At 37.0% G+C, this 27,455-nt stretch overlaps 1 protein-coding gene across 2 annotated transcripts in view; it reads left to right on the forward strand.

Moving 5' to 3' along the window:
* Window positions 1-4,142: 4,142 nt before the first annotated feature.
* Window positions 4,143-27,455, forward strand: part of LOC117402264 (SERTA domain-containing protein 2-like) — a 41,981-nt gene continuing 18,668 nt past the window's right edge. Inside the window, exons 1-2 of one of the 2 annotated variants that reach the window (XM_034003235.3) lie at window positions 4,143-4,665; window positions 17,188-17,257. The gene's annotated coding sequence lies outside the window, so the exon portion shown is untranslated. The remainder of the gene's footprint in view (window positions 4,666-17,187; window positions 17,258-27,455) is intronic. The other variant, XM_034003236.3, reaches the window with a different exon arrangement.

The following is a 27,455-nucleotide window of genomic DNA, read 5'->3' on the forward strand; positions in this document are numbered from 1 at the left end:
CTGCCTAGCCTAGGACATCACCTTGACACACCTCCTCCTCTCCTCCTGCTTTTGCACTTCAATAACTACCAACTTCCTCCTTTCAGCTGGAGCTGCTTTGTGCCATCGGAGGAGCTGAACAGAGACCAAGGCATCCTCGTCCCTGTTTTACTTGCCCAGAAGGGCAGCCTTTGCATCTTCCACCACATCCTTTGCTACCCACTTTCTCCCAGTTCTCACTACAGGTGCTACCTCCCTTAAACACTTGTCATGCGATTCCATCAGTGTCATCAGTGAATTCCTTTGTTAGAGCTGAGGAAAAGTTGCAGTTTCCCTTTACTGTAGAGTGCAACTTCCAGCCATTTCTTAATGTATGAACTAATCAAGGCTTCCAGTCTCTCTGCCGTTGACAGGGAAACCTCTTACACAGTAAGCCCTTGCACTGCCTGCTGTCTCACCTCTACTTACATGGACTGTGTCCTTCTAAGACTTTACCGGGCAGTCTGACACTGTTGAAATGTCAATATATGTCACCTTATCCACTACTTTGCCTCTGATGATGGAGATGCTTCGCGACTTGGTGGGCTTGAACTGTATATGTGGCCATCTGATGTTATCTGATAGTTTATAAAGTAACCGATTGGTGCAGGCTACCGTTGTAGTAGTCATAGTAGTCATGTCATCTATGTATGCTCTAAATCAGCAGTTCTCAAACTGGGGGGCACGACCAGGGGGCGGACTGTATCCTGGGGGGGTGGCGTTAGAATGTTCGGGGGGGTTTGTTTTTTTTAATTACAGCACACATCTTAACCTAGACTATACCGTATAACAGGCGCATACTTTATTTGGGCTTTATTGGCTATTTTGATTGGATCGCCAATAATACTTCCACCTATCAGAGGGTTGCATACAGTACTCATAGCGATCCTGCCCTCTGTCGGACTGGTGTACAGAACAGAGTAAAGAAGCGCTGGACAAGAGAAATAATGTGTCAGAATGGGTATGAGAATGGCAGTGACGAAGCCAATTTGCTTGAAAACAGTAAAAGTAGACCGGACATTTCCATCAATGGATTTAAAAAATGTGGAATTGATGATGCGATCAGAAACCCAGAAGCAGTGTAAACTGCCTTCTAGTAGGACTGTTCTTTTTTATATTAAGGATTTTTGTGTTCTTTTTTAGAAGGGTTTCATTAAGTAACAGCTAGAATGATTTGTGTCAGACTTGTTGAAAGTCTGTAACAAAATGGTTGACTGTTATTGTCGATACGTTGTAGATACGACTATTAATGCAGTCATCGTGCAGGTATCGCAAAGTCCAGAAACAAAACAAAACGTTAAAACGTTTTGCACCGTATAAAACTGAGCTGATTTTGCCGGTCCTTGCTAGTCTATTAACCAGTTTGAAATTATTTCGAAGCGTTTTCGTTTTGGCTTTATTGTTAAAGATTTCACACGTAGCAATACTGCCCTACAATTACTGCATGGTGGTACTGTGATCGTTCCAGTGTGTTCTGTTGTGAACCATAGTTTTAAAACTGAGAGACAGCAAATCATAAAAGTTTACTGGTTCTTAAAATTAAGGGCCATATATAAGAACGATAAGTACTGTAACTGATTATAGAAGGCCTTATTTGTTGTCAAGTTGCTGCAGTTACACGAGTTACTGTAAATGAGATACTGTTTTAGCAGACATGTTTAATTTATTTCAATGTTTCTGGAATTAAAAGTATTAAATGCAAAACTGTGACTTTTTTTGTGAACGTGCTGTGAAAAAAATCCCCCAACGTATAAATCCGCCGAATTTAATACGAGACAATATTTCCCGTTATACGGTATATATTTAATTAAAAAAACATCTTTATTCTGAGACACCTCCAGGCAGGGGTCGGCAACTTGTCGCAGTGTCAAAGTGTCCGTAGCAGTAAATACGTCTAACACACACACACGTACGTAATTGTATATAACTTCCGTTTTTTTTGTCCGTGGACAGTGTGTGGTTTTTTTTTCAACGTCCGTCAACGTGCCTTTTAAGCTTGCATGTTTTTTGATGAAGTCCGCTGCCATTTGGTAATGTATGTTGTTTATCAGCTTACTATGTAGTATGCGTTGGTCACAATCGATAAACTGTAATTTACAGTGTTAACTTTGCTCTTATTACTATGGATCGCGCAAGAACTACAAGTCCCATAAATAGGCCTTAGCTAACCTAGTTATAGTACTGGGTATGCTGAAGAACTCAAATGCAGCCCAAGGAACTTATATGGCACTGAACCATATGCATTAGCTAAATCCAAGAAAGTAGACTTTCCTGGAATCTTAGTTATTCATTGCTTTCCATGTTATACTCCAAACATCTCACACCCATACGCATACATGGTATCCCCAAATGTATCCAGTTTCCTTTCCACTGTTCCACTTAACTTTTCCAACAAGCAGAGATCTGTGTCAATTCTGTGCCAAGCCATTTTCTCAGACGCACTTAACCCTTGGATTGCACCCATTAAGGTTCCTTTCTCTCCTAGGCTGGTTCATATGACTTGGCTTACCAGGATCATTGGTTTCATCACTAGCTATACCTATTTAAACTACTCTCATCTACAACAGGTCTATTTCCTTCTATCAGCTGTCTCTCCATGCTGTCACATGGTGTTTCCCTCATCGCCAGCTGCACTATTTATAGCAGCCACTGCATTTATTCCAGATCTTCCTGATTTTCATTACATGAGCGTAGCTGTTATTCACTTTGTGCTAATATTGGACGCAGCTTTCTTCTTTATGTTGGGTCACTGCTTTTAACAAGCCAAAAGTGTCTTAGTATTTTTCTTCTCACCATATAACCAATCTCGTTTTAGGCAAGGAAAAACATTATTACAGAACATGTTCAAATTGAACTCTGCCGGCACGTGGTAATTATTGGATTCCAGTAAGTTCGGACCATCTAGATTGTGATTTTTGCAGTTTTAGTCCTGTAATTCAGCAATGTTCTGTATAATGTTTTATGAATCACCCTGTATATATATATATATATATATATATATATATATATATATATATATATATATATATATATGTGTGTGTGTGTGTGTGTGTGTGTATTGGTGATAGATAAATAAATGCACAACAATTGGAGGAGGGACATTTGTTTCCCATTGAACCCCACATAAAACCTTGATCATGAAATATATTGGTATACCCGGAAATACAGTGTGCTCTCTATAGTACTACAATGTGTGAGAGGAAAAGTGGTATGGCTTAGTTATATTGGAGTTAAAACATGATTTAAAATAATTGGGATTATCATGGTAATTTGAATCTGACAATCTACTAAAAATGTGTCAGGAACCAATAAAAAGCTCTACCGGGACCATACATTTTAGGGTGTTATTGTGATCTATTCTTTCAAAGGTAGAATTTATATATTTGTGAGTTCTTTGTCATTTTTAGATTAATCAACATAGAATATTTTGCAAGAAACATGAATGCAGCTATAAATTAATTTACAGTCAAAGCTGATTGTTGTGTTGCATTATTTTCCAGTAGCCCAGTTGATTCATTATTTTGTATTTTAGAAATGCATTTTGTATCAGTAAATTCCCTGGGGTGCAGTTCCAATGACACACATATTTCAAAAGCAAATATAGCTGGCTTAAATTACAATTTTTTGTTTTTAATGTAAAAATATTAACATGTGTAACTTTAAGTACCAATTATTCTCGTTCCTTAATTCTAGTATATGTAAAAATGCTGGACGCCATTTTTGACAGTATAGTTTGTTTATATTTCCAAAGTTAGTTTCAGTTTCTACCCTGAACTAATAGAAGATGCATATTCCAAATACCGTAGACACCGTGCAAGGAATGTCGATGTAACTTTAAAAGCAGAATTTAAAGTGCATTACATTTTCTTTAGCTTTGTGTTACAAAACAAAAACGGTACAATCCTCTTTCTCATTTGACTGACCGTGCAGATTTGTATACGAACCAGAAAAATAAAAATAGCTATTGTAGCTAATAGGTTTTTAATACCACCAGTACCCCTCTCTCCCTCAAAATTATAACGAAGCAGCCAGCCCATCGAGTTCCTTCACCCACCCACATGCATTTGCGTCACTATAGCTATGGCTGGTGTGGGGTTAGTCATGTATCTGGCTGGATATAAACCACATATGTCTTTAAATAACTACGTTCAGGCTCTCATAATCGCAGCAGCGGCGATTTATGTATTGGTTTGTGAAACAGGCCGTCTCTCTGATTGAGCTAGGATTTGAACTAGGTTTTCTTTTTTTTGTCTGTATGATACTCCGAGCGCACTTTTCGATTGGCCATTTTTTCGTGAGTAGGCAGGAGCTGCTGCAGTGACTAAGCCCTCGAGTCACTGCACGATCCATCAATCAAATTAAATGTCTTGTGCTTGCAGGCTGCGCTGCTGTTTCCACTGTCTGATATTACATGGCTGTTTGTCTGGACTTGTTACATTGTAGAAACATGAGCAAGAGGTTCCACTGTTAAAATTAGCGACAAGTGATGGGATAGAGCAGGTCTTTTTTTTTTTAATTATTATTTTTTTAAGTCAGACATTGATATATCAGTTGATGTTTTATTTATTTAGTCTCTGGTTTTTAACATTTTAATGTTTCGTTTTTAATAATCCCGTGTTGGACTGGACTGGAGTTCCCCAAGAAAGGGTAAGTCCTGTTTACCGATGTGGTCCTTAGATAATAACACCCGTGTGTGGGTTAACATTGCATTTGGGACAGTGTTGTGTGTGTGTACGTGTACTAGTATTTAAAATGTTTGAAAATACTAGTTTTTTTTTTAAAACACCTATACAACTTTGGCTCGCCAAAGACTATCACATAGTCGTAGTTAAACGTCAATTTCCTGAACCGTCTCAAAGATGAAAGGGTTGTGATGTTTTGTTTACGTTTAGATGTATTGCGGCAGTGGGTTTTATTCGTTATAGGAAAAATTCGAATTAATTCAAATAAGCTGGTACCACACTGAGCACTTGTCGAAATTCATGGAATAAGACAACCAACCAAACATGCATTTTTGTTCTTGTCAAAAGAGTTGCTTGGGCGCTATTCTATAACCGGGTTTTATTGGGGTAGACTTTTTTCTTCTTTAACATATATGATTATTTTGCTGTTTCCTTTGGTGTTTTGTGTTTGCAGTTGCTACATCAGAGTCAAACGCAAGAAAATAATGTATGTTAACGAGGTACAGTAGTGTGTCGTTATGGAACTCGTGTTTCAGTTTGATTACGACTCTGCAGCTAGTGAAAATAGGCACATTTTACTGTCTTGTGGACAGTTTGTCGTCAAACCCGACCAAACATACACACTATTGTTTGGTACATTCGTTACTGTGTCTAGTTTCTACCATTTATTTGGTGGGTGTAACAAAATAAAGCAAGGTTTTTTTTTTTTTATTATTATTTTTTACATTAGATTTATTTTTATGCCAGTACTAAATAGCCAATTAACTATAAAGGTAAAATGCACCATATTGTTGAAAAATCGATTTTACATAGTTACATTATAAACTATTTTTATATCAGCTGTGCACTTCCTGACAATTTAATCTGTATACTAGGAACACTAATTATATATATATAAGAACATAAGAAAGTTTACAAACGAGAGGAGGCCATTCAGCCCATCTTGCTTGTTTGGTTGTCAGTAGCTTATTGATCCCAGAATCTCATCAAGCAGCTTCTTGAAGGATCCCAGGGTGTCAGCTTCAATGACATTATTGGGGAGTTGGTTCCAGACCCTCACAATTCTCTTGGTTGATTTACATTTATTTTCTCCACTGAGCTGAGCACATTGGGGACATCAATAACCCCATTTTGCTGTTGCCAGTAGCAGGACCTTGACTGTTTTGGGGGCTTGGCTTGTGTTGTGTTAGACAACGTATTTAAATGGTTGTATGCCTGTGATCAGTTAGTTACTAGTTTGTTTGTTTTTTTTACCAAAATCATTTGCAGGAATTGATTCTCCAAAAGACTAAAGTAAATATATACTTTGAGGCTATGGACAACATTAAAAATAAAAACAATATTTTGTACAAAAAAATATATATGTTAGATCTTAAATGTTATGATTTGGAGCTTAACTTTTTTTCTAGCATTCATTTCAACACACTTGTTTGATTATTGTTAAACCATTGTTATTAATCCAAATTAGTGGATACTGTACATTCCTTCTGAAAAATCAAGGTATTTTCCAAAACTGTGCAGATAGTTTGCAGTGAAATTACTTCAGTAGTAATGCCCTTTTTATCCAGGTCATACCACAAATATCAGAAGAAGCTTGAATTAGTTTTAACCCTCAATGGTGTATTGTAGGATTTAACTCGCTTATCCGATACTAGTCAGTTTCCAAAGGTTTTGTCAAACTTTGCACCAATTAGTAACAAACAACTGAGAGGCATGTACACCATATACATTGAGACATGCACCCTCAGTGTAATATGGTGTGTTTTGGTTTGTAGTTCTAAATAAAGAAATACAGAGTTTACACTTGCGCAAAGTCACATATCCAGTCCAATATGATTCAACTACACCAGCAAATGCCATTAGTTGACATAAGACATTTATAGGTAGCCGTTCCAAAAGAAGGTAGCAGGAGCAATTTATTATAATTTTTTCTATATTAATAGATCGTCTTTGCATTTCCATGGCACACTCATATTAGAGCTTGCACAGGCGATCATGTTACAGCCTGTGGATAAAAAACGCAGGCGACTCATTCCCTAGCTACGCTGTGACAGCACTGGACCTCCTCATGCACATTCTCTTTATTTGACACAATAATATAACAAGACAAGGGAGAAGAACAGAAATGTTAGCAAGAGAAGTGAAAGTGTTTTATGTGATGCTGCAAGAGGATTTACTAGGACAGTTAAAAATAGAAGTGTGTGTGTGTGAACCACTGCTTTTGCTCAGCTGGCCGTGTACTGTAGGTGTGAATGAAACATCTTGGTCTTCCTTTGTATTTAGCAAATATCCAGAGAGTATTGTAACTCTTAACATACACCATGAGTGGTTTTAGAAACGGTCAAGTGCATTCATTGCTGTAGTGTCATCAGTAAAGTTGCATTCTGTGGTTAAGTCTTATATGGTTGTTTTTTTTTCTCAAAGCTTTTGACTCCACAGTTGCACCATTTATTGTTCTGCAAGAAGAAAAATACCTGTTGATGCTACTGAATTTATATTTAGTGTATTTTTGGTTTTGTAACATTTCCTTTAAATTCACCCGCTTAAACTTTTTTTTACCCTGCAGCTTAATACATGCCTGAGTAATTATTAAATGTCTGTGATTTGTATTTAATTTGTTTAAAACTAGGGAAGACATGTAGTTTTATGTGCTCATATTGTATGTATCATGAAACCCAGCCTTTTTCCATTATAGAGAAGTGTGCTTTGTTACTTGTATTGGTATTGCCACTTTGTTTCCCTGGATCTTCCTGATTGAGATACAGTTGTCCCTGGATTCCAGTATGAATAAATCAGAATTCCAGATTTAGTAATTTCATTTAGGTATATTATTGAAATGACCAGGTGCCAGGATTTTCAGCAGTCATGCTCCTGCTAAATCTACTCTGAGCTGCTCGTACCATGAATAAGTCTCACCTGAGTTTGTCAGGTTATTTGGAATTCCACTAAGGAAGGAACACATTAGTTTGTGTTCCTTTAACTTGGCATTGGAACATTATTAATAAGATTAATAAATGTGTGATGACTGTAAGCTACTTCATTCTCAAAGTATTCATCATTTTTATGCATATAAAAATGCAGATTGGTTGACTGAATTAATATTGGATGATTAGTTATCAAGAATTTTAATAAAACTAATTGTGTGGGAATGTAACTTTGGTGTAATGTGTATTACTATCTCCGTAATGGTTTTAATGTACAGTGTAGCAGTATAGCCCATGTGAATGAGCAAAATTTAAACAGATCCCCAAACGGCAGTCTACAGCCATGTATTCACAACATAATGAACACCATTACTCAGTGTTGTCACTTGGTGTGTAAATTGTTTTCATTTAATACAGCACTTGGCGCTCTGGAATATTATCAAGGTATTTCAATTAAAAACGCTCAAGTATACCATGATAGATTATTAATTAGAGCTGAGTCTTGCAAGGCTACAGGCATCATTTAAAGTCAAGCATTGACTCAAGATAAGGAGGCTGTGAAGTGGGAAGTTATCCTATGAGAAACCCACACAACATGCCACAAAATACAGTGAATCCTAAATTAACCGGTCACCAAGGGAATATTTGTGGCAGCTTGAGATCCACTATTACTGACATATATATATAAAGCTGCCACAAATATGTATGCTGTAATATTTAATATTTTAAGGAATCTTTGCAGAGAGAGTGTTGCTATATATTGGTAAATTCAAAAGTGTAGAAAATATTTAAGAACTACAGAATCCTACCTAGGTAAAAGGGTATAAAATCAAGCAATATGACCTGATTCTGTTGTAAAAAAAAAAAAAAAACAGCAATCTAGCAACCCTCATGTTTTTCTGTTCTTGGATTTAGTGGTTCATAAGATCTGGAAAACCATGAATACAGGTTTTAGTGTGTTATGGTTTTAAATCTGAACATGTACTAAAAGGTAAAGTACTTTTTATTATAATTAACACAAATGCCCCAATCTGGTTACAAAAGAAGGCTTGACAGAATGATTTTCAAAGTCAGTAACAACAATAACTTTACACAAATATATACAAATAGGGATGGAAATAAGACTCCTATTGCACAGCAGTTTCACCCATTCCAGGTTTTAATATGTGCTTGATTAGTCGGAGTGTATAGGTATGTCTCAGGTATCATTAAATTCATAGTAAAACCAGGAATTGATCAAACTGCTATGCAATGGGAGTCTTATTTCCAACTGTATCCTAAATTACTTAATTGGACAATTAAGTGCTTATTAGAAGCTTAATTGGTCCAATTAAGTAATTTAGGGTACAGTTGGAACAAAAAACCAGGAGGGACACCAGCCCTCCAGGACTGGAATTGCCCACCCCTGATCTAGACAGAGCCAATCAAAAGCATCTTAACATAATTAGTTTATAAGAAATTATCAGCTCCTATGAGATCTGGTTTTTAGAATGCCATGCAAGTCAGAGGGTTAACCGTACAACATGTGGTAGATGCATGTGGTTAGAAACACCAGCATTTTTTTTAAATTTTTATCTAGCCAGCTTTTATGAATGCTGTATCTGAGTTCTTCACACTATACCATTTTAAATGGATCTCTGCTTTTTGAACCACCAATTAGAACTTTAGAAAGTACAGGAATAGAACATAATATAACTAAGGAAATAGTTTACTGTTGTTTTTGATTGGAAAGTCTAACATGGAACAGAAAAAACATGGTCCAAAGCAAATGTGCATACTGTTCTGGGGGTGGGGTGGTGCACAGTATGTAGTTGATTGAACTGTTTATGGAGCCAGGGACTGAATCATTGCCCTGTATACCAGTTCAATATCCTTGTGTGGTTTATATACTTTATGATTACGGTTATGCAACCTAAGTTTAATTGAGTGGTTTAGCATCATCATACTTGTCATTTTTGGTTTATAGTTGTGGTTTTGGTAGTGGCCTTTATTCGGTGGCTTTATTATCACATTCTTGAGTAAGACACATTTTAGGTGGAAATCTGAAAAATAAATATCTCTTTTGCAAACCTTGGGGAATTTATCATAAAGAAATAAATAAATAAAGCCACTGTAATTTACTGCTCAGGCTGTGACAATACTGAGTTCTCTTAACTTTTTTTCATTACCGGCAGTCAAGAACTGAGCTTGTTTCAGGGAGTTTCCAAAGCAAAGGGAATTACTGCAGTTTGCAGTATCAGAAACTATCACATTTGACCTTGTGATGTTTCTTTATATAGAAAACCAGAGCTTGGTCATGCTTTCAGATTTTTAAACTCCATACACAACTGGTCTGCTGTTGAAACAGCCTTGAAATTAAAACAGCAGTACGGTATAATGAGCCAATTTTTACGCTTTTATTGGCAACAACCCCAAAGTTGTGTCTCCAACTTCTGGAACCATTTATAATTATAGTACAACTGTTCTCCTGTTGCAGAAAAGCTTACAGTATCCTGTACTGTATGATGACCATGTTAACATTTGCACTCCCCTGGACTGTGACAGAAAGACGTGATGTCTACCTCACATGACATTTGTACATACTTCTACGTAGGCTGTAAATCTATGTTTCAATAGATTCAATGTTTAAATCTTCTTTTACCATTTAAACTTTCATATACCACTGAAAAACAGACTTTATTTAGTTTTTAAAATCTTATTTCTTTTTTTATTTTTTATTTTTATTTTTTGTTTAGTGGATATTACAATGCATCAATATACTAAATGAGTGCACTTTTTGTAAGATCCTTCTAAAACTGCACAATTCCAAACAGTTATACGTTTAGTTAATGTAGTATGACGTTCAGGATTTTTATTTGCATCTACTGTTTGAACATTTAAACAATTTGCCTTTCTTCTACATTAAGGCCAGGGTGGGACTAGACTGAATCTCCCCTCCAAGAAGACTCAACAATGGCGCTTTCAAGCAGGGGAAATCGCATCAGCTGACAATCTGATTCCTGGTTCAGGTGTTGAAAACTTATCATTGACTTCTATAAACTCTAACCATGCTTCAGAGGACCACACAAAGTGACAAAAACTGTGTGTTCGCAATCTGGAACCTTCATTTGTTAGAGAACATGCCATGCAGCCACATTTGCACAGACCAAAGACCTGAAGTCTGCGGCAGTCAATGCGAGCTTGCTTGCGTACGTTTTAAAAGAGGAAGTGCAACAACCAGTTGTCCAACCCTTAGATGGTAATGGAGACCGTTTGTGACCTGCTGCGAGACTTGAGCCACCACAGCAGAAGCTCTTTTTAGGGAAAAATAGCAGTGTTCTGCCTGTGTTTCAGTCAAATCACAAACATGTTAATATGCGTATCTTATGTGTGTCTCTGCTCGCTATGAGTGAAAAGCATGTGCCAGTATTACTGCAACGAGACACACTATAAATATAAAATATCTATTATCCTTTTGACAACATTGAAAATATATCTATACCCTTTTTGAGAGTAATATGATTCAGTTTGATTCAAATGACTTTGGAGGTCTTGGGGTGAAGTCAACATTACAAAAACTCTCACAATTAATCAAATGTGGCACTGGGCACCTTTGCATTGAGTCATCGTGGAGGCTGAACTCCTTCCTCACCCTAAGGGCCGACTTGACCCACTTAGTCATTTCTTGTGCTATCCCTGTTCTGTGGATAAACGGAGGACTTTGACCTTCAGTGCTTTCAGTCCTGTATCTTTCATGAGGCCTGATACTTAAATCACTGGGATGTGAATGTATTGTATCTTGGTACTACAACACAGTGATATTGTAGTTGGATGGTATTCAATTTATAAAGCTATGCAAATTGATTGTTCTCAGCTAAGACCTGTTTTAAAGGACAATTTACAGCAACAAAGAATAACAATGTACAAATGTAATGCTTTATTTTTTGAGAAAGATTATACAACTTTGTTTTGTGGTTGTAGGCCGATGGACTTCTAGGCAAAAAAAAAAAAAAAACAGTTGTAAGGGACTTTCATATGATAGGAGGTGTAAACAGATCATTTGGCTTAAAAAAAAAAAAAAACAGAAGTGACACTTTACAGTAGTTTCATTTCTAACATAATTTGAAAAATACACTTAATAGCCCATGACAAATATTGTACTGTATTTCTGTAAGCGTATGGCCTTAGAACATAATAATGTTACTATTGTTTTTATTATGAATTAGTCATTCAGCAGACTTTTTTATCCAAAGTAACTTACAGAGATTAGGGGGTCAACAACTGCTACTGCAGAGTCACTTATAGTAGGGCCTCATCTGGAAGAATGAAAAAAGGTCATTCTGCTGATCAAGGTTCAGGGAGGAGGAGGCGGGGGCAGGGGCTGGGGAGAATCTAATTTAAAAGCACAGAATCTCGTCTTTTTTTATGTTCCCAGTGTTTTAGATCCTACTAGGACACCTGGTAGCCATGCGTTTATAACACTGTGTAAAAAAGAAAGTGCTTCTTACCTTCTGTTCTAAATTTACTTTTACTCAGCTTCCATTTATGCTCTCTTATTCTTCTCTCAGTGCTAAATTTGAAGTAGTGTCTTGGGTTAACTTTACATACTATTAATGATTTTAAAGAATTCAATCAAGTCCACTCTTTCCTATCTTGTTTCTTTGCGAGAGGGATTTAAATATCTTAACCTGTCCTCATGGCTCATGTCATTAAGTCCTGGGATAGGCCTACAGTAGTTCACCTTCTCGAGTAGTGAGGTGACCAAAACATTAATATATTTTACATTACACACGTTTCTTCTCATTTATACGTATTTGTTTAACCTGCATGAATACTGTCTTTCTTTTCAAACATGATTGTTAAACTTTTCTGTTTACTCTTTATTATTATTATTATTATTATTATTATTATTATTATTATTATTATTATTGTCATTACTATTCTCTAGTCCCTAGCCATAAAGACTGAACATTAGCATTACCCCTTCTCTTGGAAGATTACCGAACATATGGCTATACAAAACCCTCATCATAACAAAACCTTCATTAATGGAAGCGCCCTAATCTAAATACAACAATACACCGTCAACAACATGCATGACGCATAATAAACCACTGCTCTATCACCAGCAGAATAACATTAAAACAATAATAATCGGATTAACAGGCATTGAAATATTACAGTGAAAATACAAATTGTTACACTTTCAAATTCTAAGCAAGTTACAAGCTTACCAGTGCCAATCAATAAAACAAACATTTCAAAGAGTTCTCTGTTGTAAAAAAATATTCATGTTAGTTAATCTCTGATTGTCGTGTGATGCTGGCGTTGAGCAAAAAAAAAAAAAAATCCCAGGTTTGCGGTTTATGTTTCCTTTCATTCAATTTATGCTTAGCGCTTCCCATGTGTTCTACAATGGTCTGCCTACGAGTGTAATCTACAGCCTTGCTGCATCAAGTACAAAACAGCACATTACCATCGACGTGAAATTCGTCCTTGCCAACCTCGTTGATCTGATCTTTAGGGGTGATTTATTGTTTTGGGCATCTTTGAACAGCTCTGGATACTGACTGAAGTAAACTGAAGCCTCATTCAAGACTGAACTTGAATACCGGAAGCAGTTTTATTAGACAGGTGTGTTTACGTAAATTTAAAGCAAAGTCGCCTGTGTTAATGTTTTTATATATGGTACGTGTATTGATTTGGTTATTATCAAACAAACAAAAAAAAACCTTGCTTGTTTTTTGCCACTCCGCAAACGTAAAACAAAAAGATCTCCAACATTATAGAAAATCCGCGTTTTTCCTTGTTATTACGCACGTTGCTACTGAGGTACATAATCAAATTGGTCATGTGATACAAAAAGGCGGCCCTAAGTCTGCTTTGCGTTCATATGTATGTAAAGGCAGGCCCTGGGCTAACTTTTCTTTTTTGGATCGTTCACATATGAGAAAAGGTGGCTCTGGGCCATCTTAAATTGCAAGTGTGAATGGGGTCTTTGTCAGGATGTGAGCTGTACAAATGTCTTTGCCTTCGCTACATCAAAAGTCAGCAAAATATCAAGTCATTATAATTGACTAGTTTTCTGTAGGGAATCTCTTTTTTTTGGCATTTAAACAAAACGTAGATGTCAATAAAGCCTGGATTTAGCCCCTGAAATCTTGATGATAAATATCCGACTATACCCAAAACCATGAACTTTAAAGCCGGTGTAGGAAGTGCTGTTTGTCCATAAGCCTGTGCTCAAGGGCAAAACTTGCGTTTGGTAAATAAATGTCCATTTAGGGCTGAATTGTGAGGTTCCGTACATAAGATTTCACGTAATTCAGTTCAGGTAACCATTAATACAGGTTTTGCTCTAAGCTGGTTCAAGATACCATCAGTGTGGTGTTTTTGTGATATGTTTTGAAACTTCTATATAATTCTCAGTACTGTACCTTATAGTACTGACTCTTCAGTTTTAGTAATTGGCGCATGTTGTGTCACCTTATTAGTGCCAGTCGGGTCTGCAGAAAGCTTAAAGGGTATTACGTTTATTTTAATGTGTTTTGTACGTGTGATATGATCTGGACCCTGTGGCTGTGTCGAAATAGGGAGGCCGCTATTAAAAATTGTTAGATTTGATACTATATTTTAAGAAATTATTATAGTAGTAATATAACGGGTTTCGTTGTCTTTTATGATTTGTAGTAACTTTAGAGCTCTGTTACACATAAAACCACACCAACATACTTAAATATTTTAGGACAGACTTGTAGCAGACAAAGTTATATTAAAAAAAATATATATCAAAAAATAAATTATAGACACACATTAAACTTGAATTATTTTCCGCCTTCTGTAATTGTCCATGTTCTATCCTGCCCCTGCTTAGAGGAAATTACTTTATTTGGCTGCTGTCTACCCTATTTGTTTGTAAATGGCCTGTGTAATGTTATGAATGCGGTTAGAACCATGTACAGTGACACCTGCATTTGCAGCCACCTGAATTAAGCATCTGCTCTTATCAGCTTGTGAACAAACCAATGCAAGTAAATGACAGTGACACCTTCTAAGCACCACAAATACAGAGACCCTTTACTATTAGAAGCATCCTAAAAAATACATTGCTGGTTATTGGCAACAAAGAAAAAAACTCAGTTAACGGCTAAAGCTCTAAGGACAATATTCTGGCACTTGGCTTTCTCTTTATGCAAGGAACTGCTTAGCTAAATTATTAATGATTTCAGAAGCGGTAAACATGTTTCATATGTTTCCAGCAGAGAATTGCTAGCCATTAGAAAGAATACCCTTCCAGTCATGAGGAGCCCCCCCTCCCCCCTCCTCCCTCCCTCCTTTTAGTGACTGAGCATCATAAAAAGAACATTAACCCATTGCTGCCCAGGGAATGATAGCAACCAAAGATAAATGTAGCTTTTCCTTACTCCCATGACTGATTAATTTCTTATGCAAATAGCATCCCTAATATGTATTGTTTTCATATAAAACAAGTTCTCAGTTTCAGTCTAGATGGGCAAGACAGACCTTGATAATGTGATAGGAGGTGCTTGTTTGGGGGGGGGGGGGGGGGGGCTCCTCCTGTATCCAAGTCAGCAAATGGTTAATGTTTCAAAAGGAGCAGCTTTAAAAAAGATGATTTCCCACTGCAAACATTCCTGAAGGAATGAGACGCATACATAGGGATTGAATTTTTCAGTTTTAAATGTTCTGTTGAGTTCAGGTTTGTTTTTTCTCACTTTTTTTATTTGGCAAAATCGGTTATTTCCAGATATTAAAAACAGGTACGTTTTCAGCTTCTATAATAAATTGCATGTACATGTCACAAATACAAAGGTTAACTTACTATGTTGAAGTAAGGATGTCCACATTTAGGATTCCAGCAATGTAGAACTCTGGATGCATTTTGAATCTTTGTGGGAAGTAACAGATTTCGTTTTTACGCCCCATTACCGCCGGCATATCTCTCACACTGTAATGTTGAGGTTCGGATGTGGTGAAGAAATAACTCTTATATCAATAATTCAGCTGGTTGCAGACAGATTACAATCTTACAGTTTTATTATTGCAGCCCACGCGTTGTACACTTTGTTTTCCACCTTCTCAACTGGCTTTCTGGTTTATCAAAAAAGCTTATTAATACCCTGAAATAACAAACCATTGGAAGGCAAACACAAATACATGACTGCAAAGCAAGCTTAATGCTAATAGGAGAGTTTAACCAATTTACTTATTAGCCTTTTAACAGTGTTTAATTTTATTTGATTCATTTTTTAATATTTTACATGAATTACGCATTTTGTAACTATAAATGTTAACCTAACTAATATAGTTACTAGTCCTGAATTGTATTGGTCCTAAACAATAACAGAAATAATCTTACAATACTTTAGAGTTGTTTTCTAGCCCACTCGTCACAGGTCACTCGAACGAGTGTATTTTATTATGTGGACCCACAAAAATTGATGAATGGTCAGAGCAATGTCTTTGCACACTGCCCGCCTTCTGAAAGCTGTTTTCTTTATGTAGAAAAAGAATAGTGAAAAATGTACATTATTTAAAATATATTGCCAAAACCCTGGTTTATCGGTTTAAAAAAAAATTCTAAATAGTTCTTGGAGGGTGTTTTTTCAGTTATCTGTTAAAAACTTTAAGCCCAACACATTCAGTAAACCAGTTATCTTTGAAAAATGGTTGTGTATCTCGCCAGAAATTAAGCCTCACACAGAAGACTCATTGTCACTATTTACAGTTTAACAGTGTTTCTAGTTTTATTGTCGAATCACTGTAGAATATTTTAAAATAAATTCAATAAAGCTGGTTCCGCTGTGGTGTTTGCACACACTTTCTCTCATTTCCCATTTATATCAAGATTTTTCAGTTATATACAGCACAAAATGTCAGTCTGATTTGTACACACAACCAGACAGCTTTTAAGTCTGGGATTTAGTAAGCATAGAACATAGATAATTATGTGACAATTTAGCAAGAAAAGAAGAGGATTAGTATGCGGTTGGCATTACTTATTTGTTTCACCAAATGCAGCAAAACAAACAAAACCAAAAAATAAAAAAACAGTCACCTTGATTTAACTTTTGATGTTATTTATGCAAGCTAAATGAAAATAAGCTCTTTCAAAAAAAAAAAAAAAAAAAAAAATTGGTGCCATGATTTTACCAATTTACCATATGTTGTTGAAGCTGACACCCTGGGATCCTTCAAGAAGCTGCTTGATGAGATTCTGGGATCAATAAGCTACTAACAACCAAACGAGCAAGATGGGCCGAATGGCCTCCTCTCGTTTGTAAACCTTCTTATGTTCTTATGGTCTTATAAACAAAACACAGTTCCAAGTACAAAAAACACAAAGTAAAGTACATTTCTGTAATTTAACAGGCACTAAAGGGTTAAAGGTTGGTTTTATCGTTGCCTGGTTAAGTCCCTTGCTCTCTGGCTCTGAACTGAACTTACTGTGGATCCTGTTTGTGAACAGCTGTCCTTCCTCGTATAACCAGCTATTTCGGAGACAGCCTTGTGTGGTTCCAACTTTTGTTCCCGCTTTAATAAAAAGTGCTTTATTTTTTCAGGCAACAGCAAGTAAGAAGAAAGAGGACATTCTTTAGAAATTGGCGAGCCTCCTGCCCCTAATTTTCAGTGGTGTGTAGTAAAGTATACTCCTCCCTTATTACAGGGCTGTCAGTTATAGCTACTATAACTTGGCACCCAAGTCCTCCATTTTAAAGTCATTTTTTAATGTTTAATATAGTGTCTGTCAATGTCTATTTCAGAATTCAGCCTGCATGTCTGATTTTTTATATATATACTGTATTTTTCACCCAATTTAGAATGCCTGAAACGCTACAACAATCTATAAGGAAGGGGGTGTCAGTGACAAAAGCACTATGAGCCGCATTCTGAATAGTTCTGGTTAAAATTAAAATAAATAAATAAATAAATAAAAGTAGTGCTTGATATTTTAAGTGCCACGAGACTTTATTCTCTCTCATGTGATTCTCGGCCGCTATCTTTAAGGATTATAGAAACTCAGTACACTGCAGTAAGTAAACAGTTTTGAAAATAAAAAATACAATATATCTATCTAGGTGTTGTTTTGCAAGCAGTGACTTTCGCTTTAACTCTTAAGACTCAGCCCCATTCATTTTGGGGCGCAAGCGCACCAAAGGTTACACACATATTACTCAGGCACTGTAAAAGCCACCTACCTGGTTCACAGACTCGGGTCGGGGCTTTCCAAAGACGTATTCAGTGTGTGTATGCGGTAGTCCTAGCCGGAACTACGATCGCTTGAAGTTATGCCTCTCATCATGTGACAGAGTTCACAGCTTAGGTTTTATTTTGAGTCTATTGCTCCGTCATTGTAGCAGCTAGACTAAATGGACAATTTTGTTTTCTTAAAGGCTTGCAGAACACCCTGGAGTGTTTACAAGTAACACATTTCCTTTACTTTATCCCACATTGTATGTGTTGTGAGGCTTGCTGCTTGCCATTCATTTCAATCACAGCACCAGCGAAGTAGATGCATTTGTTTTGTAACATGCTATAACACAAGAGGGTGTCGGCCCATCGCGGGCAGCCCGGACCACACTGACATTGAGGCTGTATGTTAGTGTTTAAAAAGTAAACGGCATAGTACTTTACTGTTTCATGAGAATCGTCTTCATTTAAATAATCTATTCATGAATTCTAGTATCTTTACACTGTAAAACTGCTGTAATTAAATACATTTTTTTATGTAAAATTTGAAATAATTAAGTTATTGAAAATGTATTCTGACTTTTAGGGCATCTGATTATTTGCATTATGCATAAATAAATACACTGCCTCCCCTTTCTCACTTGTAAACAATTGAAGTTGTTTGTGGTGCACTGCTAAATGTTTATTTGCTTATTTTGTAGCACTTTTTACTCAAGAAATGAACACATTCTGTACTGTAACTTACCATTACTAGTTACAGTTAGAATATTTTGTAAGGGAAGTTGCATTAACTGGTGAAGCGGCATATTAACTTTACAATAATATAAGTACTGTAGGGGGAAGTTATTTATTTCTAGAACACTATCAACGTGGACAAAAGGAGAGGGGTGGAAAATAGGAGCTGTTTTTTTGTTGTGACCAGGAAGAAAGCAATAATAACAGCTGCTGGCCAAAGCCTTTCACTTCCTTTCTGCTGGATCATCCTCAAAGGCTGCTGGGGAGGGAGCCCAGAACAGAGGACACAGTATGCAAGGGTAGGAGGGGCTAGAGGGGACCAGTCCTCCAGTGTGAGGCTGTGGGGAGGGACTGTCCTGCACACACAACAGAGAGGAAGGGAGGAGACTACAGTGCACGGGAGCATGCATTACAGGGCCATCAAGGGCAGCCAGGACAGCGCTACCGTGTGAAGAGTGCTTTGGTGTTTATTTGCTCTGGAGCAGAGCTGTCCAGTGCATGGCTCATTGGGCTTCACAATATGGCTCTCTTGATTTCGCGGTGAAGGCTGGACATTTCTTTGTAGTCAAAATGCAAAAAGCTAATTATGTGTAAGCGTTTAACCTGTTTAATTAGAAAAATACTGAAGCTGTGCGTAATGCAGTAAAAAAAAAAAAAAAAAAAAAAAAAAACTTTGTTTTTTGTTTTTGTTTCTTATGGCTTTAGTCAAAGAGTTTGGACAGCCTTAGTCATCATTTAATGCTGCTTTTTAACGGATTGACTCCAAAACAAAGAGAACGTTTGATTTCCTGTTGTGTTCCGAAGTGGCTCTTTTACCTTGTTCTAGATTTATGTTAAGTGTGCAGCAGTCCACACTATTTAGATCTGGGCAGGCTAAAAACAAATGAGGCTGTGGACATGACTCTCATTGCTACAGTAGTAGACAACTTTGTTTGCTACTCCTTAGCCTTGATAATCACGACAGCAGAGTTCATGCATGTTCTAACTCTGAGTCAGAAGCAGAAGTGATCACTAATAGCAGATATCAAATTACAACAGAACAGGCTGAGATCATTTGGTTTGCAACTAGAAATGCAGTGTTATACAGCCATTTTAACTGCAGAACTACTGTTGTGGTACTCTTGTGGTACTCTTTAGCAAGTGTACAAGCGTATTGTAGTTTCAGAATGTATCATCATAATAATAATAATATCAAAAGCATCCACTTTGATATTTAGTGCCAATGTTTAACATGCTTGATTTGAAATAAGTGGAATGAAAATTACATCTGAATGGATTTTTAACAGTAATTACTACTTCTAGAAAAATACATTGTAACCCATCCACAAAAAATGAAAGATTTGATTTCACTTTTTAAAAAATAAAAAAGGGTGTGTGAGGCAGAGAAAAATATGTTGCCCCTCCTCCTCCAACAAACCTTATTCTCAATATAAAAACTACAGTTGGCCTAAATTAACAGTGAAAAGGTTTTGTTTTTTTTTCACAAAATATTTTGAAACCAAGAGTGGAAACTATGAACAATTTCAACAGACATTTAAAAGGAAGTTGAGTCATTTAAGAGACAATCTTTAAACTTCTGAAGCACCTTTTAATATAGGATCTGAATCAATAACCCTGAATCAGCTCTGTAACACGGTGACTGTAAAAGAGGTTGGACTTCTGTTCTTTATTAAATGTTTAAATACCTACCTTGTAAGTAAATGTGGCCCACTTTTGATTCATTGATTTATTTTTTATGATTTATTATTTTTTTCATGATTGTTATAAAAAAAATGATAATTATGTCATTGAAAAAGTGATGCCATTTCAGTTTTAGGGGGTGGCAACCTTAATATAAAGGTTAAATGTTTGTATGTCTTTATGTAGCAATAATAATAATAATAATAATAATAATAATAATAATAATAATAATAATAATAATAATAATAGCATGGCCTGTGAGAAGATGCTCTTAAACCAGGACAGGTTCCACTGTACATATTAACTTCTAACACAGGGCAGAAAAAATAATGTGTGTGAAAACACAGATTGCAATTTTTATACAAAATATGTCCGTGGCAGCTGGTGACCTTTTGAAAGGTGAAGGCATCGCTGTACATAGCCCCAGGGATTAATGGGACAATGTAGACTCTCCAGTTAGTGATTGTACCACACTTACTTTGAAAGATTAATATAGTATCTTGCATCAGTCCTAACATTCAACATACACAAAAAATCCATTTGAAAGTAGAAATAGGTAACACCGTGTAACAATTTTTTTTTTTTTTTTGGTTCCTGGGTAGTAAGTGTTATTTCCCAATTGCTTATGCCTCAAAAGTATAGAAAATGGCTATTATTCCCCACAAACTTTGCTTTTGTGACCAGGACAGTGATATTTTGAAATTTACCTATTTTCCAGAACATTCCAGATAGATTCAGTGCTGAGTAAACTTGGAGTAACTTCTAGAACTTTCTAGAACTTTCGAGTAATATAAATAGTAGTATAAATACAGGGGCCTTAAGTCCACCAGTTCAGTTTAGTTCCAGCTGCCTAAGTGGATACATATCTGCATTTTTCTGAGATGGCATCAAGGTCATAGGAGACTTCAAAATGGTGGCATTCCTGATGGGTCTCCAAGGCGGTTTTACCAAGTTTCCCTGCTATCTTTGCCTTTGGGACAGCAGAGACACCAAGGCGCACTACCACAGGCGGGACTGGCCACAGCGGACCGAGTTCTCTGTGGGGAGGAACAACGTCAAGTGGGAGCCACTGGTGGACCCCCGGAAGGTGCTGATGCCACCACTGCACATCAAATTGGGCCTTATGAAACAATTTGTCTAGGCTCTAGATAAGGAGTCGGCAGCCTTCAAGTACCTTCAAGACTTCTTCCCTAAGCTGTCTGAGGCAAAGGTCAAAGCCGGTGTCTTCGTCGGACCACAGATAAAGAAGATCCTGGAGTGCAATGAATTCCCCAAGAAGCTCACTAGTAAGGAGAAAGCGGCTTCGAACAGCTTTGTCGCAGTGGTTCGGGGCTTCCTGGGCAATCACAAGGCCGAAAACTATGTGGAGCTGGTTGAGACTCTGGTGAAGAACTATGGCCCAATGGGCTGTAGGATGTCCCTCAAAGTCCATATCCTTGATGCTCATCTTGATAAATTCAAGGAGAACATGGGAGCGTACTCGGAGGAGCAAGGCGAGCGCTTCCACCAGGATATACTGGACTTTGAACGCCGCTACCAAGGACAGTATAACGAGAACATGATGGGAGACTACATTTGGGGGCTGATTCGTGAAAGTGATTTACAGTATAATTGTAAATCTCGAAAAACTACTCACTTCTAAATCTTTTGTAGTCATTTTTGTATTACTTTAGTATAAATACATGTTAATTTGGATTCATATGTTGTTTTTTTCTGACTTTATGTGAACGAAAAGACCGTTTTCTCATTGGAAATAGGTACATTTCAAAATATCACTGTCCTGGTCACAAAAGCAAAGTTTGTGGGGAATAATAACCATTTTCTATACTTTTGAGGCATAAGCAATTAGGAAATAACACTTACTACCCAGGAACAAAAATTGTGTTACATAGTGTAATCAATCAACAAATAAAATGATTATGTGTACCTTGGCTCATATTAAAACAATCATTACACAAAAGCAAAACAATTTTACTGCTAGCTTAAAAACATACTTGGAAGTAGATTTTTATTTGAACCATTTCAATTGCTTGCTTATTTTAATGAAGCCAATAACACCGTTTTTAAATGTCATCAATTCCAAAAATGAACTAACAGAATATTTTGTATTTATAATTGTCAGAAACATTAAGCCTTCTGCACTGTGTTCAGGCAATGCGCTGTGATTCACCTGCTACTAAACTTACACCAACTGTAGAACCTCTCCATTAAAACTTGATCACTCTGTTAGAACAATAGAATTACCGACAGACGTTCTGGTTAATTATGAATTTAAAAGATTAGTAGTAGTAGTAGTGCTATAATAAGAATAAGAATAAGTAGAATAAGATTTAAAAAGATCTGAAGCAAAGAAACTCTGAGGTGAATTTCAGGAATGATGATTTGCAAAATTGTAAACTTGGTTGCTTTTGTGCAAGGAGAATCCACCCCTAACCAACACATCATCAACAAGCGCATAAAAGCTCTGTGTGTTATTCTTCCACGTCGCTTCTTTTGTTTCGGATGCTCAGTCAAGTGCTGGGAAGCCTGGAGGAAGGGCTACCCTCAGCTATGGATTCCCTGAGGTTTCCCCCTAAAAAAATGTATGAGTTGGGTGTTTTTCCTTACCTGAGTGCTGAGCGGTTCGTATTTAGTTATGCGGGGTGAGTGGTGAGGTTGGAGAGGCTGGGCTCTCTCCCCCAGAGCAGTCATGCTCTGGGGGACGGGCTGTGTCTCAGCTGTTCATTTTCATCAATATTTCAATATTTGGGGGGTAGGTGGCAGTGCGCCACTGTGGGGTGCATTAATCATTTATTATTATTTTCCATTCATGGGTTGGCGGCCTTGATTTTTTGGGGGGCAGGTGGCCCATAGCCACGTCATATCTGCGGCACTGGTGTGCATGTAACCGTTCATGTTTTTCCAGCCAGCCTCACGCAGGTAGCCGTCGGGCACCCACGGACGAGGCCTCCAGACAAATTTACCTTTCAGTCGGGCCCTGAGCGCCCATAATAGTCATTAATCGTCTGATTTTGCAATCATTCATTCATTGCAGATTCTCCAAGCTGAATAACGATTACCTTATACTCACGAGTGGAAAGTAAGCTTAACTTACTTTATGGGTTCCTGTCTCTTTTTGAAGTAAACTTGACGATGATGTGCAAGTCCTTTGTGACATGGAAATTCTAAATTAACAGAGAGCATCACCTGCTGAGCTGACATTAAAATTATATATATATATATATATATATATATATATATATATAAAAAAAAAATTTCCCTTTGCCAAGTAGCTAAATCAACTTTATTTCCATATGAGACTGATCGAAAATTGAAGACAAACTTGTTTTATTCGACGTGGTACATTAGGAATCAAACCCTGACGCAAACACTGTTAATAAACTTTGAGATACTATCTGTCAAGCATGTATTAACAAATTTGCTAAACGTCTGTGGCCGATTTTGTCCCCAAAGCCTCGCCACAATAAAATAATTTCCAATGACCCATATAGTTTTTAAAAGTTACATTTTGACTTGGCAGCAACTGTCAGTTGTTCGTCTTTGGTACAGTCCTGAGGAAATGCTTTGTAAGCTAAAGCGTGCAACTGTTTATCCTGTTGCTAATAAGTGGAATCTTGAGTTGGTGGATTATGGGATTAGTATGCACAGACTGGGGAAATCGTAAAATAGAAGCAGGAACAGAAACTATGCATTTTAGATAGATGCATCTTTCTTAAAATTAACACCTAAATGACGCCCCTGCAGGGAACAATGCTTGCAATATGTTCCAGGCAGGAAGTGCAGAGGGAGATCGCCAATACAATTTGCATCACTTTTGCAGACAATTATTGGTGGTGTTGTTTTAAAATACATACACAGTTAATAAATTACTATTTGACCCAACCAAGTTTCCCAGTTAATTTTTTTTCATCATCACATCTAACTTGGTGTGATAGATGTACCTGTCCACAGAATCATAATTCTGACATTTATTTGTATTTTTTATTTTTTTGTACTCTTTATGTACAGAAATATTGCTTGTCAAACTATCAATATGACAGCTTTATCCAGCAAGGCTAACCAGGTGAAATAAAGCATGCTGAATGAATGATTGGATGGGAGTCTTTTTTTGGAGTCTGCTGCTTTGGCCAGTGCTTTGATTCTTTTGGTTTTTGTCCAACAGTAGTTTGAAAGAAAAAGAACTCTAACCTTGGTGGTTAGTAGGTTCTGTTTAATAACCATGACAACAGTTAAAGACTGTTTCAGACTCTCCTCCCTGTCTGAGTACAACAGGCACCAGGGTGTCTCCAGTGGAAAAACCTTACACACACTGTCGAAGCCAAAGCCTGCTTAATAATAGGCTACCAGCAGTGGCTAACAAGGTGACGGAAATAGTTCTAGTAGTAGTATGTGTTTTTTTTTTTGTTTGTTTGTCTCTTTTAATGATTGCACAGTTTAACAAATTGCTTGATTAGACGAAGGTCTGCTGGGTTGGAAAGGCTGGAGGGAGCGAAGCGACTGCTTTCGCCCTGTTCCTGAGTTGGATGTAGATGGCTGAAAGATAGATGGGTGCCAGATGCAGTATGGCACAGGTTCAAGCAGCTGCTTCTGTGCCTGGCTTCATTCACTTTTTAGCAAGCAAGCAAAGCCAGCCAGCCAGCCGCAAGATAAGAGCGAGGTGGCAAAGTACAAACTCCACACCAGGATGGCTGCTCGCTGTATTTTCATGTGCCTGTAACACAGAATAGGAAGGATTTTTTTTTTTTACTGAGTTTCCAAGTGGAAGGCACATTGTTTTGTTTTGCATTTGCTTACCAAATCTAGGTTCACATTATCAATATTTTCATGTTGCCATTTTAAATGCCTAGCACTCAATCGCCTCCTATACCATACAGTATTGTGACACAGCTATTTAATATGTTATTTAAGATCTATAACATAAGCATCTTTTCCTCTCCTGCCCTGCATGTTCTCCCAAGCATTTCATTACCAACTTGAACAGATCCTTGCTAGATTAATATGAACATACCAGTTTGAAGACTTAATGTGGTTTCCTGCTGTGGCCGATACACCAGAAGAAAAGGGTAACACTATACAGTATTATGCTATTATAATTAGTAGTAAACCTTTACATCTGTATAAATTACCAGTTTACAGCTGTATTATTGTACAGTTGTCTTCCAGCAACTGTAAGATAAGACTGCACTTGCCTCCAGTAGTTAATAAACAGAGAGAGAGAGAGAGAGAGAGAGAGAGAGAGAGAGAGAGAGAGAGAGAGAGAGAGAGATGTTTCAACATGAAAGTGCTTCAACAATGACAAAAAAATGACTGTGAATATAACACTGAGAAACCAGGAAAATTAATCAAATCAACTCATTCTAACAAATGTACACCCTACAGTACATACAAGGCTGTAGTTTTATCTCTGGGATCTGGTTACATAAATAAACCACTTGTGCTTCACTCTCATGGGTTTGTAATATCGGCAGCATGGCTTTATAAAATGACACCCTTGTTATATGCTTTAAAGCGTCCTCATTTTATTATACCAAGCGTAATATTGGGTGGAATTGACTCTGTGAGGTTCTGTACCTCACACACTGGTCTGTGTTTTGCCCGATTTCCAGGTCAACATCCTTTAATTTCTACCAATTGCTGGGGAGTGGTCTCCTGCAGTGTTGTCAGGTTGATCCCCTACATATTCTGTGGGGTTTGTGTGTGGCGTTTGTGGTGCCAGGGATATCTCTGTAGTCTATTTTGTATTAAGAAATGAGTGCCGTTATGTGTAGCCTTTGTACTATTTGTTGTATAGGGGGTTGTTGCAAATGTTAGGGCTTTTCAAATCAAAACACAATATGGATATGTCTATGTATAAAGTCAGTACTGGATAAAGGATTTGGAAAAATACTATTAGCATGTTACAGGCTTCCGTTCAGGTCAGCAGTAAGTGTGCCCCTTGTATGAGACACAGGAAGAAATTACAGTATTAAAACTTTAACAGCTCAAAACAAATTGTGAAAAGAGCAGACTGCAGATGAAATTTGTTCAGAACAAAAGGCTGTTGTCAGCTGTGTACAGGAATTGATGAGAATTCTGCCCTTATTCTGTGGGAGTTATTTCCTGTTGTTGACTAGAGTTCTTTATTTAGACCACCTCATCATAGCAGAGTCGCTGCTTACTTACAAATGTTTTCTTTTTTTATTTCTTTACTAGAGACAACAGCATTAAATTAGTAAAACAAAGACAAAAAAGATTTGTTTTATTAGGTTGTGTTAAGAAAAAGAAGTCAGTTAACTTTGGTTAATTTGGGTGGAAACATTATTTTGGTAAAGTGTTTGTTTGCTTTTTTTCAAATAGGTTTTGTTGCTAGTGAAATATGATAAATGATTAGTACTAGTGACTACCAGCCATCTGTCAAACCACATGCTAGAATTAGGAATATGTAATGCTAAGCTTCTCAATATTGGAGGGGAGAGCTAAGTCACTTAGGGCACAAAAAAGGGGGTTTGCAGCAATCCAATCTTATCCACAGTGCTGTAAAATGATTAAATATAATCCAGATGTAGTTTATTCTGGCAGGGTATAGGTAGATCAATTGGACCTCTTAGTGACTTGACTGTGTGCATTTAACTTTTGGGTTGTTATTTTGATCAACAACTAAAATTGTACTTGCTACTTTAAGTTCATATGTTGGAGACAACTGGTCTGATTTTTGATGGTATACTGTGGTGTTTGTTATGAAGAAAGAAGAATCGGTTGAAGTAAGGTGTTGTATGCTCAGATAACTTACTTTCAATAAAGAGAAATGCCCCCCTCAGCATGCATTTCAGTACAACCTTTGTATTGCATCATTCTTTGATCAAATGGTTGGTTAGTTCATCTAAAAACTGGGAGTTTCAGTCCATAAGTCTTAAAATAGTTAGCAATTATTGTGTCTAGTGGATGGATTATTTGATATCAATGGATTATTTCACTGATTCAAAAACTTTTGAAGCTCTTCTAGTTATGTTGTATTTGTTTTTTTGAGTTTCTATTGACTGGTTATATCTGATAGTATACAAAGATTTACCCATTCAGATCTTCTCTTGCAATGAAGCCAGCAGCACACAGCACAGAACTGTTGCCAGCCCGGGCCTGTTATTCTGTTGTGTACCCTTGAGCCGTGGGGAGTAGGGTGAGATGAGTGGGATATTACCATCTGGTCACAATGATTTTATGGTCAGTTTATTCTTGGCCCCACAGCTCG

Source organism: Acipenser ruthenus, chromosome 5 (assembly GCF_902713425.1).
Source record: "Acipenser ruthenus chromosome 5, fAciRut3.2 maternal haplotype, whole genome shotgun sequence".
Classification (NCBI taxonomy): Eukaryota; Metazoa; Chordata; class Actinopteri; order Acipenseriformes; family Acipenseridae; genus Acipenser; species Acipenser ruthenus.